This window comes from Mirounga leonina, unplaced genomic scaffold (genome assembly GCF_011800145.1).
Source record: "Mirounga leonina isolate KUSES-001 unplaced genomic scaffold, KU_Mleo_1.0 Mir_168, whole genome shotgun sequence".
In the NCBI taxonomy this organism is placed as follows: Eukaryota; Metazoa; Chordata; class Mammalia; order Carnivora; family Phocidae; genus Mirounga; species Mirounga leonina.
In genome coordinates, this window is record NW_023270426.1 from 27543806 (window position 1) to 27556488 (window position 12683).

The window sequence follows — 12683 nt, forward strand, 5'->3', positions numbered from 1 at the left end:
CCGCGAGAGGCCGCGAGAGGCCGCGAGAGGCCGCGAGAAACCGCGAGAAGCCGCGAGCTCGAGGGGCTCCGCAGGTACCTGCGTCTGGCTGCTCGTCGCTCCTGGGCGGCTTGGGTTCCCTCTTCTGTCTCCGTAACCATGAAAAGATAAACTTGAGCCATATTACAGTTTCAAGAGTCTATGTGGACAAAAATGTAATCGAATGGAGCAGCCTCCAATCTGGCAGACGGAAAGGAGCTCTGAGGGGCACAAAGACGTTACTTTACAAGCAGAAGAGCGGGCTGGTTATTGCAAGGTCGCTTTCCTTTAGGGCACAGCAGAGGTCTGTCAGGCAGATGACGTGACTAGTGCTGATCGGGGGATTCCTGACTGACTGATTTAAGATTCCATTTCTGGGAGAGCAGAAACTGCACGTAAGTCTTGGTTTGGTGGTGTGGGGCATGAATGACCTTATTTTGGGTCTCTTGTCTTTTTTTTTTTTTTTTTTTTTTTAACAAAAAAAAAAAAAAACCCTTTTTAAAAAAAAATTTTTTGGGGGCTGCTAAAAGAATTATTTTTTAAAAGAAGGTTTCTGTTTTTTTTTTTTTTTTTTTTTTTGTAACAATAGTACAAAAGCACCATTGGCAAAATAAACTTATCTGGAGGCTTCCAAAAGGAATTTCCTTCAATAAAAGGAGGCAGTTCTTTTAAACCACATGGGCATTTTTAGGAAAAAAATGTTAAGATTTTCAAGAGCTAGAATTTCTGAATTTTTTCTCCCTTTTTTCTCTTCCTCCTTCCTCCTCTTTTCATCTTCCCTCTCTTTCCCTCCTCCTCTCTCTCTCCTTCTGCTCTTCCTTGAGTGTAGCTGACTGTGTGGCATTTGTGGTCAGAAGTCTTCAGTGAGCCAAGGTGTATAGGAGTAAGGTAGTTAGGTTACCATCAAATGGGGCAAATAATAGTTGCAAAGGTAGGTAGAGGATAGATTCAAGAAGTCTTGAAATGCCATGCTAATGCATAGAAACCCAGAGTCACTGAGGATGAAGCAGCAGAGGGATTGAGATGTCTAATTTTTATTTACTGGACAGGAGGTCATAACCTAATCAGTGTTTCTCCAGAATCCACAAAAACTGAAGTGTCCATTCAGGGTCATGGTTACTCTTGTGAAAATATTAAATGGGAAGAGAGGGCAGAAACATTCTTTGTATGTTGTTGGGACTCCATCTGTCTCCGAATTGAGCCTTCAAACTTCAACAGAGAAGAAACGGTGGATTGGGGCACCTGCAAGGGACAGCAAAGAAAATTCTACCTTCCTACTTCCTCCTTCAGATGATATTCCTTTCTTATGATTAACCTACACCAACTCACTTCTGCTCGGATATCTGTACTGAAAGTATCAGTTTTAACTTTAAGGCCTTCAGGATCTGAAGGTTTCCTTTTTCTTTTGGACTTTCTGTTTTACAAGAAACTTTTAACGAAGTCCAACAAATCCATGGTACTTCTGAAAGCTAGCTCTGTTTAAACTGTACCCAGAATTATAATTTAACGGTGGCCATTCCTCCGGTAATGTGTATCACACTGAAAAAAAGATATTTTGAAATTCTTTAACAGCGTATTAAAATGCAAATCGGTCTTCCTATTAAAGATTTCTGGAAGTTCTCTGACAACACATTTAAATGCAAATTGCTGAAGTGTAGATGCTAAAATTAAAATTGGGAAACAGAATACACCTCCATGGAGGGGCTGGTGCTCTTAACAGTAAAGAGGAAAGCTGAGCTCTAGGCCCCCTGCATTGTAATCACAGTCAGTGACCAAATCTGGACAATTCCAGAGGAAAACAATCCCACTCCCAGTTGCTCCTCCTCCTGCATTTAATTCTGCAAAATGGATCTGGAACAGAGTTGGGCTCATGGCAACCTGATACAGTGCAGATTCTTTCCTCCTCTCCTGTCATATTGCCTGGACGGACAGGGGCAGGCAAAGCTCCTAAGCCACTGGTATTATTTACTATGCAACTGCCATGCCCTATTTACAACTCTTCTGATATTTCTCCTCTTTCTCCTGCTCTTCCTAGAACTGGATTGTTCCAGGAGGTAGATCCCAATGGCAACGATACAAGCCAGTGCTTTTCCAATTCTGCTTTTGTGGCACTGCAGGGTCCTTCTAATTATTCCAGGGGGTGTCACGGGATTCTCAAAACAGAATTAGTTTTAATTCACTCTAAATTTAAAAATAAATGTGTGTCATTCTGCGGTTTGAGGCCACTGGGTGGTGAAGAATGTGGGTTGTGAGTAAGGGGGGTGGTGAGGGTGAGGTTAAATAATGATCTGTTCAAAAGACTTGAAAATTTAATGTTAGAGATCATTTCAGGATGGTGTGGTTTCTTCAGAACAATGCAGAATGGACTCCTAGTCCCTAAAATGTAGCTCCCAGGTTAATATTCTAAAATAGGCTGGGCCGGAAAGAAAGCCTTTCTTGGCAAGGGTGAGCATTCTATCTTCTGACATTGTTTCTCCCGGTGTTGTGTCCTTTGGACCTTTCTAAGTAGTCCTGGGAAAATTTCCTGATGCCATAGGTCTCTTTGGTATGCTTTATTGGATCCTCTGTTTAAAAGTAATTTTTAGTTGGGGAACCTGGGGGGCTCAGTCGGTTGAACTGCTGATTCTTGATTGCGGGTCAGGTTGTGATCTCAGGGTCCTGGGTTCAAGCCCCTTGTTGGGTTCCATGCTCTGTGGGGAATCTGCTTGAGATTCGCTCTCTCTCCCTCTGCCTCTCCCCATGCTTGTGCGTGCGTGCTCTCTCTCCCTCTCTAATAAATAAGTAAATCTTAAAAAAAAGTAATTTTTAGTCATACAAATAATACATAAATACATTTTCCTAAAAGGCTCTTTTGTCTTAAACCCAGTACCCTCCTCTTCTCCTGGGAATTAACCTCTATTGTGAACTTAATATGTACCCTTCAAAATGTTTATATATGTCTATAGATGATATATTGAACTATTGTTAAACTATTGGTTAAAAGTTATGCTAAAATATGATTTTTGTCTCTCGGTATGTCTTAGGGGATTGTCAGTTTTGATGTTTATAGCTTTAATTCATTTATTTGCTTTTAGTATTATCATATAATTATATTATAGCTTATTTAGCCAATCTCTTAATGGTAGACATTTAGATTACTTAAAATTTTTCACTATTACAAATAATGCTGCAAGGAGTATTTTTGCATTTGGTTCATATTAGAAATGCAATTACTCTGAACCTGATTTTTAAAGGAATTTGCCCTTCTCCTAGCCTTCTATATCATCAGAGATCTAGACACATTCTTTTTTTGACTCGTAGGTTCTGGTTTCCTGAAAAGAGATTTTGTTCTCTATTGAAACTCTATTCCATAATCTGTATAATTAAAAAAATAACAGTATCACAAGAAATACATCACAACGCAAGCCATATCTTGTGTTTTATCCACAGTGCAAATGACAGGGCATAAAGCAGAGCTCTGAGTGATGGAGTTAATATCATTTACTTAGTGTTGCTACTTATCTATAGATTCTATAGTCTTCCCTAAGTGTCAAAAACTCACTGTTTTTCCCGTTTCATTTCTCTTTGAAAAGTTTGCTGTAGAGCAGCAATAATAATTTGCAATTGTATAGTTCTTTGTGTTTCTTTGGTGGGCCTCATAGTCTGGAAGTAGCGAATTATCTGGTGAATTCAGGCCACATAGATAGCTCAATGTTGATGATGATGATGAAGACGACGACGACCATGGTAATGGTCCACTGAGCTGATTGGAATCCTTGCTGAAGGAAAAAACGTAAACTGCTGAATGACTTCCTTTTGTAGAGTACCTGTAAAGCTTAGTTAGGGAATAGACAGGCTTTTGTATGATGTAATTTTAATCACAGAAGGCCAAACTTAAAGTACTTAGAGCAACACCTTCATATTCCATTTAAGAAAATTGGATCTGAAAGAGGTGATGTATCTTGCCCAAGATCACTTAGCAAGATAGTGGCAGGGTCAGCATTATAAACCAGATTTTTAAAAATTTACTTTTTGGTATACAGTTTTATGAATTTTGACAAATTTGCCAACACAATTAGGATACAGAACAATTCCTTCACTCCAAAAAATTATGTGTTTCTCTTGTGTAGTCAAATATGACCACTATCCCTAACCTCTTATAACTAGTAATCTCTGAAATAGTAGTACTATTTCCAGGATTTCATGTAAATGAAGCATAGAGTATCTAACCTTTTACGTCTGACTACTTCCACTTGCATAGTATATGTTTAAGATTCGTTCATGTTGTTCAGTACATTAGAAGTTCATTCATTTCTACTTCTGAGTGGCATTCCCTTGTGTGGATGAATGGCAGTTACTCTATCCCTTCACCCCACTGAAGGGCAGTTGGGTTGTTTCTAACTTCTGGTGATTACAAATAATGCTGCTATAAGTATTTGTGTAGAGCATAAGATTGTATTTATCTAGAGTGAATGACTAGAAGTGGAATTGGTAGGTTATATAGTAAGTGTGTACTTAATGTTATAGGAAGCTGCCAAACTGTTAACCAGAGTGACTGTACCATTTTGCAGTCCCACCAGAATAAGACATTCAGTTACTGATACCTTTGCCAGCACTCTACTGTTAGTGTTCAGATTTTAGCAATCGTAATGTTTGTAGTGTATTGCATTGTAGTTTGGCTTTGCATTTACCTGAGAAGTAATGATGTTAAGCATGTTTTCATGGGCTTGTCATTTGTGTCTTCTTTGGGGAAATGCCTGCGAAAATCTTTGATCTGGTTTTTCATTGGCTTACTTGTTGCCTTTCTGTTGAATTTTAAAATTTAAAAAAATATATATTCAGGATGTGAGTACTTTCTTGGGTAAGTGATTTGTGGCTATCTTTTCCTGGTATGTAGTCTTTACTTTTGCTGTCTTTCGCAGAGCCACGTTTTCATTTTTGATAAAGTCAAAGTTACCAATTTTATTTTATGGGTTGTGTTTTGATGTTGTATTAAGAGCTTTTTGCCTAACCCAAGGTTTTAAAGATCTCCTGTGTTGGTGTCTAAAAGTTTAATAGTTCTGTGTTTTCCATATAAGTGTAGGATCCATTTTGAGTTAATTTTTATTTAATATGTGATGTATAAGTAGAGGTCTTTTTTTCTTTTTTCTTTTTTTTTGGCTTACAAATGTACAGTTGTCCATCCTCCTTCATTGAAAAGACTGTACTTTTCTCTCCGCCAACTTGCTTTTGCACTATTGTCAAAACCCAATTTTTTGTGTGTCTGTTTCTGAAATCTGTATTCTGTTCCATTGATCTACACAACTATTCTTGCATCAATACCACACTGTCTTATTTAGTGTAGTTTTATAGTATGTGTTACCAAATCATGTGAGATCTCTAACTTTGTTCTTAATTTTTAAAATTATTTGGGCTACTTTAGTTCCTTTGCATTTTCATTGAAATCTAGAACGAGTTTTTCAATATCTCAAAAAAAAAAAAAAACAAAAAACCCTGCTAGAATTTTGGTTGGGATTATATCTTTAGATCAATTTGGGAGAGATTTGAGAAAAATCAAAATCTTAAAATACTGGGGAAAATTAAAGTCTTAAAATATCGAGGTTTCTTTCTTTTTTTTTTTTTTTTAAAGATTTTATTTACTTATTTGACAGAGAGAGAGTTAGTGAGAGCAGGAACACAAGCGGGGGAGTGGGAGAGGGAGAAGCAGGCTTCCCACGGAGCAGGGAGCCCGATGCGGGGCTCGATCCCAGGACCCTGGGATCATGACCTGAGCCGAAGGCAGACGCTTAACGACTGAGCCACCCAGGTGCCCCAATATTGAGGTTTCTCATCTGCACACGCAGTATGTCCCTCTACTTTTTCACATTCTTCTTTACTTTATTTCATCCGTGTTTTAAAGTTTTCAGAAACAGATTTAGCACATATTTTGTTAGATTTATCCCTAAGTATTTAATTTTTTTGAGTTTTAAAAATTGTTTTTCAGTTTTCAAGTGTTCATTGCTTGCTGTAGAGAAATGTGATTGATTTTTGTGTGTAGACCTCATATCATGCAGCCATATTGAACTCATTTATTAGGTCTAGGAGCTTTTTGATAGATGATTGGAAATTTTCCATGTAGGCAGTGATAGTGCCTATAAGTAGAGACCGTGTTATGTTTACTTTTTCAACATCTGTATGTATTTTATTTCTTTTGTGTCTTATTGCAGTGACTAGGGCTTTAGTACAATATTGAATAGGAAGGGTGATAGTGAATACCCTTGCCTTCGCCTTCATCTTAGGGGAAAAGCATTCATTCTATATTCATTAATAATGATGTTTGCTGCATGTTTTTAAAGAGCTCTTTATTCAGGTTAACAAAGATCTCTTCTATTTCTAGTTTGCTAAGGGATGCCTGGCTAGCTCAGTCAGTAGAGCTTGTGATTCTTGATCTAGGGGATGTGAGTTCAAGCCCCAGACTGGGTGTACAATCTACTATTTCTCATTTGCTAAGAGCTTTTATCATAAATGGATGTGGAATTTTTTCAAATTTTTTTTTCTGCATCTATTGATATAATATGGTTTAGTCTGTTAATGTGATGGGCTACACTGATTTATTTTCTAATGACGAACCAGCCTTGCATTTCTGGGAGAGACTACTTTGTCTTGGTCTATGCTTCTTTTTATATTAGTATTTTGTTGAGAACTTTTATGTCTGTATTCATAAGGGATATTAGTTTTTAGTTTTCCTTTCCTTTATATTGCCTTTGTCTGGATTGTTATCAGGGTAATGCTGGCATTACAAAAGGAGTTGAGTAGGTATTTTTTCCTTTTCTATTTTCTGGAAGAGATTTGAGGAATTGGTATTATTATGATTGGTATAATTCATCTGAGAAACCCTTTGTCCCTGCAATTTTCTTTGTTGGAAGTTTTTAAATTATGAATTAAAGTTATTTTTAAAAAATAGATATAGACCTATTCAGGCTATCTGTTTCTTCTTGAGTGAGTGTTGGTAGCATGTCTTTGAACTGGTCCAGTTCATCTAAGTTGTTAAATTTATGGTCATAAAGTTATTATTAACATTTTCCATAATCCTTTTAATGTCTGTGAAGTCCATAGTGATACATTCCGATATTGGTAATTTGTGTCTTCCTTCTGTTTTCTTTGTCAGTCTGGATAGAGGTTTTTATCAATGAAGTTTATCTTTTCAGAGAGCTCCTTTTAGTTTCATTGATTTTTCTTCTGTTTTCCATTTTCTTGTTTATTATTTACTTCCTTTTGCTTGCTTTAAAATCCATATGCTATTCTTTTCTTAGTGTCTTAGGGTAGAACTTTTGATTATTGATATAAGAATGTTCTTCATTCTCTTTCTTTCTTTTTTATTTTTTTATTTTTAAAAAGATTTTATTTATTTATCAGAAAGAGAGAGAGAGCACACAAGCAGGGGGAGCTGCAGGCAGGGGGAGAAGCAGGCTCCCCACCAAGCAAGGAGCCTGATACGGAACTCAGTCCCAGGACCCTGGGATCATGACCTGAGCCAAAGACTTAACTGACCAAGCCACCCAGGTGTCCCTCTTTCTTTTTTTTAAATTTAGTTTAATTTTTATTTTTTTTAAAGATTTTATTTATTTATTTGAGATAGAGCAAGAGAGAGTGAGCAGGAGCTTGGGGGGGTGGTTGCTGAGAGAGAGGGAGAAGCAGGCTCCCCACTGAGCAGGGAGCCCAATGCAGCACTAGATCCCAGGATCCCGGGATCATGACCTGAGCTGAAGGCAGACGCTTAACCGACTGAGCCACCTAGGTGCCCCTCTTTCTTTCTTTCTTTTTTTTTAAGTTTACTTATTTTTTTTTAGTAATCTTTATACCCAACATGGGGCTTGAACTCACAACCTTGAGATCAAAACTTGTAAACTCTTCTGACTGAGCCAGCCAGGCTCCCTTGTTCTTCATTTCTGATACAAGCATTAAATGCTGTTATGTTATCTTCTAAGAACTGCTTTAGTTGTATCCCATAAATTTTTATGTGTTGTATATTCAATTTCATTCAATTCAGAGTATTTTCTAACTTCCTTTGACTCCTGGATTATTTAGCAGTGTGTTGTTTAACTTTCAAATTTTGGGGGATTTTCTAGACATCTTTCTGTTATTGATTCCTGGTTCAATTTTGTTAGGATTAGAGAAAAATACCTTGCATTATTTAGATTAAAATTTTTGTTAAAGTTTGTTTTTATGATCTATCCTGTTGAATGTTCCATGTGTACTTGAAAAGAGCATGTATTGTACATTATTGTATGGAGTGCTTTATGAATGTTAATTAGGTTAAGTTGATTGATAGTCTTGTTCAAGACTTCTGTATCCTTGTTGGTTTTCTTTCTGCTTGATCTTTGGATTACTGAGACATGAATGCTGAAGTCTCCAAGTTTAATTATGGCTTTGCCTGGTTCTCTTTTCAGCTGCACTCATTTTTGCTTCATGTACTTTGAATATGTTATTAGGTGCAGATACACTTAGAATTTTTATATTTTCTTGGTGTATTGACCCTTTTAAATTGATTTTTGTAATATCCCTCTTTATCTCTGATAATTTTTTTTTTTGTCCAGAGGTCTTTATCTTATCTTTTTGTAGCTCCTCCTCTGATCGACTTGGTGACAAAGAGCAAGAGAGTAGGAAGAAAGACTCTTGAGCTCACAGAGGCCCTCTTTTCCAGTACCTCTGATCATAGAGAAATATGGCCTGTCAGATCATCTAAACAGGAGAATAAAAAAACATTAAACTAGCATTCCCCCCATAATATCTGTCCCACAGAGGGTCCGTTTCCTGGTTTTCTGGCCATGAAGAGAGAAGAGAACCCCCCTGAAGTGTTTTCTGATTGCACCTGCTGCATGGTCTTGAGATTAGAATTTCATGGAGTTCAAGCTGGTAGATAGGGGAGGGAAAAAAACAGGAATGTTTGTACCATATTGGTCATGCTTCCAGGTCTTTTATTTACTTTTAGTGTAATCAGATAGTTGCTTAATATTTTCTGCTCAGAATTTTTAATTGTAATCAGAGGGAGAGAAAGTATGGAGTGAGCTTACTCCATCTTAGCTGGAACCATCACCTCGTGAATGCACTGTAATCCTTACTGTGGACAACTCAGAAGACTTTCCCCTCACCTTCTGTCACTTGGGTCAAAAATACCTTCTCAACTTATTCTAATCTGCTTGAAGTCCTCATGTTACATACTAATTTAAACATATGTAAGTAATGCAAGTACAACACCCAATTATTTTCAGCCACTTATACCTTAATTCCAACCAGTTTAATAGATAATCACTTGCATACATCAGAACCAAGAGATAGCAGAAACAAAAATGGAGAACTAAAATTCCTTGATAGAAATTAAAAGGAATCATAGAGACTCGCTTTCCGAAGACCATGTCTTGGTCAGGCATGAAAATACATGTCCCTGAACCCAGGAAGGACAAATAAGGACTTTGATTACTTGGGGGATATAAATCAATAGGTATTAGGTTTTATTAGTTATCAGTAACTGCTCCTTTGGTTGTGATCATAGAAACCTAACACTATTTGGCTTAAACTGAAAAATAAATATAGTTAAGATTCTAGGAGTAATATGGCTTCAGAAGTGGCTAAATCTAGTTACTTAAATTCTGCAGCCAGGAATCTGTCTTCCTCATTTTCATGGCTTCATTTTGGACAGATTCTTCCCATGACGTGGTAAGGTCACTAGTAATTTCAGATTTATGTTTCCTCAGAGCAACTCCAGGAAATAGAGTATCTTTTTCACAATTGTAATGGCAAGTTGAAGGTTCACAGTGATTGGCCTGGAGAGGGCTTTATTCCCAACCTTGAACCAGTGATTATTATTCTGATTTTCCAAGTCTATGTCCAGAACCAGAAAGTGGGCTCAGCCCTTGATAGAGCACAGGCTACAAGTGAGGAAAGAACAAATCCTCCAGGAAATTTGAAGTCCTATGCATATAAGGCATTGATTCTAAAAAGGCAAAACAAGAACTATCCACGATGTAGGCGATGTTTAAAGAAGGGTAGAAAACTACGAAAAAGAAACCTTTCCTACTTCACAGTGTGGCTTCAAAGTCTACTTTGTGTGAGAAGGAAAGCTTGAAGGCTGATTTTCTAAAACTAACAGTAACCATTCTCTTGAATCCAGGGGAGTAAGTGAATATGCTGAGTTTTTGTAGTCACTGATTTTAGCACTAACATGTATAGTAAATGCCATTTGCCAGTAATATTGAATGGCGTATACAAAAGACAGACCAGTGCCTCTTTTTTTTTTGGTCACTAATTGCTACCTGCTATATTTTGTTACTTATAAAAAATAAGGAACAGATTTCAAGTTAGAAAGATTGCTTTTCAAGTTAAGAAGTATGTCAGATACACTTTTTATTTTATTTATTTATTTATTTATTTTTTAAAAGATTTTATTTATTTATTTGAGAGAGAATGAGAGAGAACACAGGAGAGGGGATAGGGTCGGAGGGCAAAGCAGACTCCCTGCCGAGCAGGGAGCCTGATGCGGGACTCGATCCCGGGACTCCAGGATCATGACCTGAGCCGAAGGCAGTCGCTTAACCAACTGAGCCACCCAGCCGCCCGTCAGATACACTTTTTAATGTCAACATCTTTATAGCTAAGGGAAAAAATTAGTAAGAATTAAAAGCAGAACATTGGTTGAAGAAAAATTTGGAAGAAGAGAATAGGCATTTCCAAGGTTATAAATGCTGCTTTCCCATCTTCCATATCTCTCACCATAAACTGGTTTACTGGGGGTTCAGAGTTGAGTGTCACAGCCCGCATCCCTAAGTGATCATCAGAAATATGCCATCAAAGGAGCACCTCACTGAGATCACCACTGCCATTCAGCTTCCAACAGAGATGTGGAGGTGAGAAGCTTGGAGGCAAAACTGCTTCACAAAAGATTAAGTCTCTCCCTATCAGAGGGGAGTTTGTAGGAGGGTGGGAAGAAGGTCTCAGCAAGGAGTGGTATGTGATTGCCCTTGGCAGCTGAATCACAAAAGGAATATTTCCTAGGAACTAAGAAAGAGATGAGAGATTTAGGCAAGTCTCTCAGCTTGTTGCAAATGGCAGGGTGACTGTTTTAACACTTGAGAAAATCTGAGAGCCTAAAATTAGTCCTTAACCATCTTTGGGATAAGAGAAAAAGAAAGATAACCAAAAAATGCTTTCATGTTTTATTCGAAGTCTGCAACATGTAGTACAGAAAAGCATGCTGGCATAGCTATCTTTAACTGTCAGAAAGCATCTCAGGATGAAAAGTTAACTCACAGCTTTCTTAATGTTCTCTCCATCCATCCATCCATCCATCCATCCATCCATCCATCCATCCATCCATCCTCCTGACCTTGCCCTATCTCTGGCTTTTGTAGAGTCAAGGGACCTCGGTATGATTTGTATGGTCCAAATAATATACTTTGGAACTCACTGACCAAGTTTTTTGCTTTTCTGAGCACTGCATAAATATAGCATGGGTTTTTCACTAGGGTCTACCCAAAACTCTTTCATAATATATACATTCCAGTGTGCTCTTTCACCCTATATGTATACAACTATTGGATCATGAAAAAAAATTTGTATTTTAATTCAAAAATTGTACTACACGTTGCGGTCTATTTTGCAAACATAGGGCCATGGTTTCAAATGATAGTATTTTGTAGTAGGTATTCTGATGATCTGACATGGCAGCACACCTTTTATTAAAGGACCAATCCCTTTGTAAGTTTTTGCCCACTTCTTAAGAATTCAGAATAGCTAGAACAGTTTTTAGATGCACAGAATTTTTGTGTTTCAACCACAGGCCTGAGTGGAAAGCATATGATTGTAATGGTTATCATATTAATTTTTTTCCCCTAAAGCCTTCTGCTAATGGTGATACTAATTTTCTGATAAAGGATTTAAATCATTAACATCATTATTTGATGTTTTGGGCAATAACATGTTTGATTTTGTTTTGAATCATTGCCAACTGCCAGGCCTAGTATGATATGAAACTTGGAAGTTTGGAGATTTTTGTTTTATTTTGTTTGGTTTTAGATAGCTCTCTTTATTTCTTTATGTTTCTGGCTGCTTTATTTAAGATCATAGTCATGCATCATATACATCAAGGTGTGTGAGTGCAGATATCTTCTTTCCTTCCAAAAAATAAAAAATACCTTTATATTTAGATTTGATTGCAAATTGAATGAGTAGGTCTGGAATGGCCCATAGATTCTCTAGCAGAGGCATCATTGTGATTTCCACTATCATTTTTGCGAATTGACTTGGTTGTACTTAATCTATAAAAGTGTTTGTCCAGTTTTAAAGGGCTCTAGGATTTGTGATGAAAAATAAATCACTTAACATTCTGCTTCTTACACTAGGAGCCTTAGATTGAGCTGCACAATTTAACAATTCATTTTGACAAATAGTTATGAACACTTTCCATGATCCAGCCACTGTGAGAGATGTGGGGCTGTGAAGATGAATGAGACATTGTCCCTGAGGATGGGCGTGGGGGTGGGGAAACAGATGTTATAACAAATGGACATTTGCATTGTACCTTAGAGTTAGTCATTTAAATTTAACTCCAAAATGTAGTTTTATAAGGAGGAATTATGACCGTTTCCTATTCTTAGTTTTAAGAATGTCTGCAAAGCCCTTTTATATAGATCAAGTTACCTAGAATTGGG

At 37.3% G+C, this 12683-nt stretch overlaps 1 protein-coding gene across 1 annotated transcript in view; it reads left to right on the forward strand.

Annotated features, from left to right (window-relative positions):
* KCTD16 (potassium channel tetramerization domain containing 16) overlaps window positions 1-12683 on the forward strand; it is a 250468-nt gene that overhangs the window by 58388 nt on the left and 179397 nt on the right. The gene's annotated exons all lie outside the window — the stretch shown is intronic.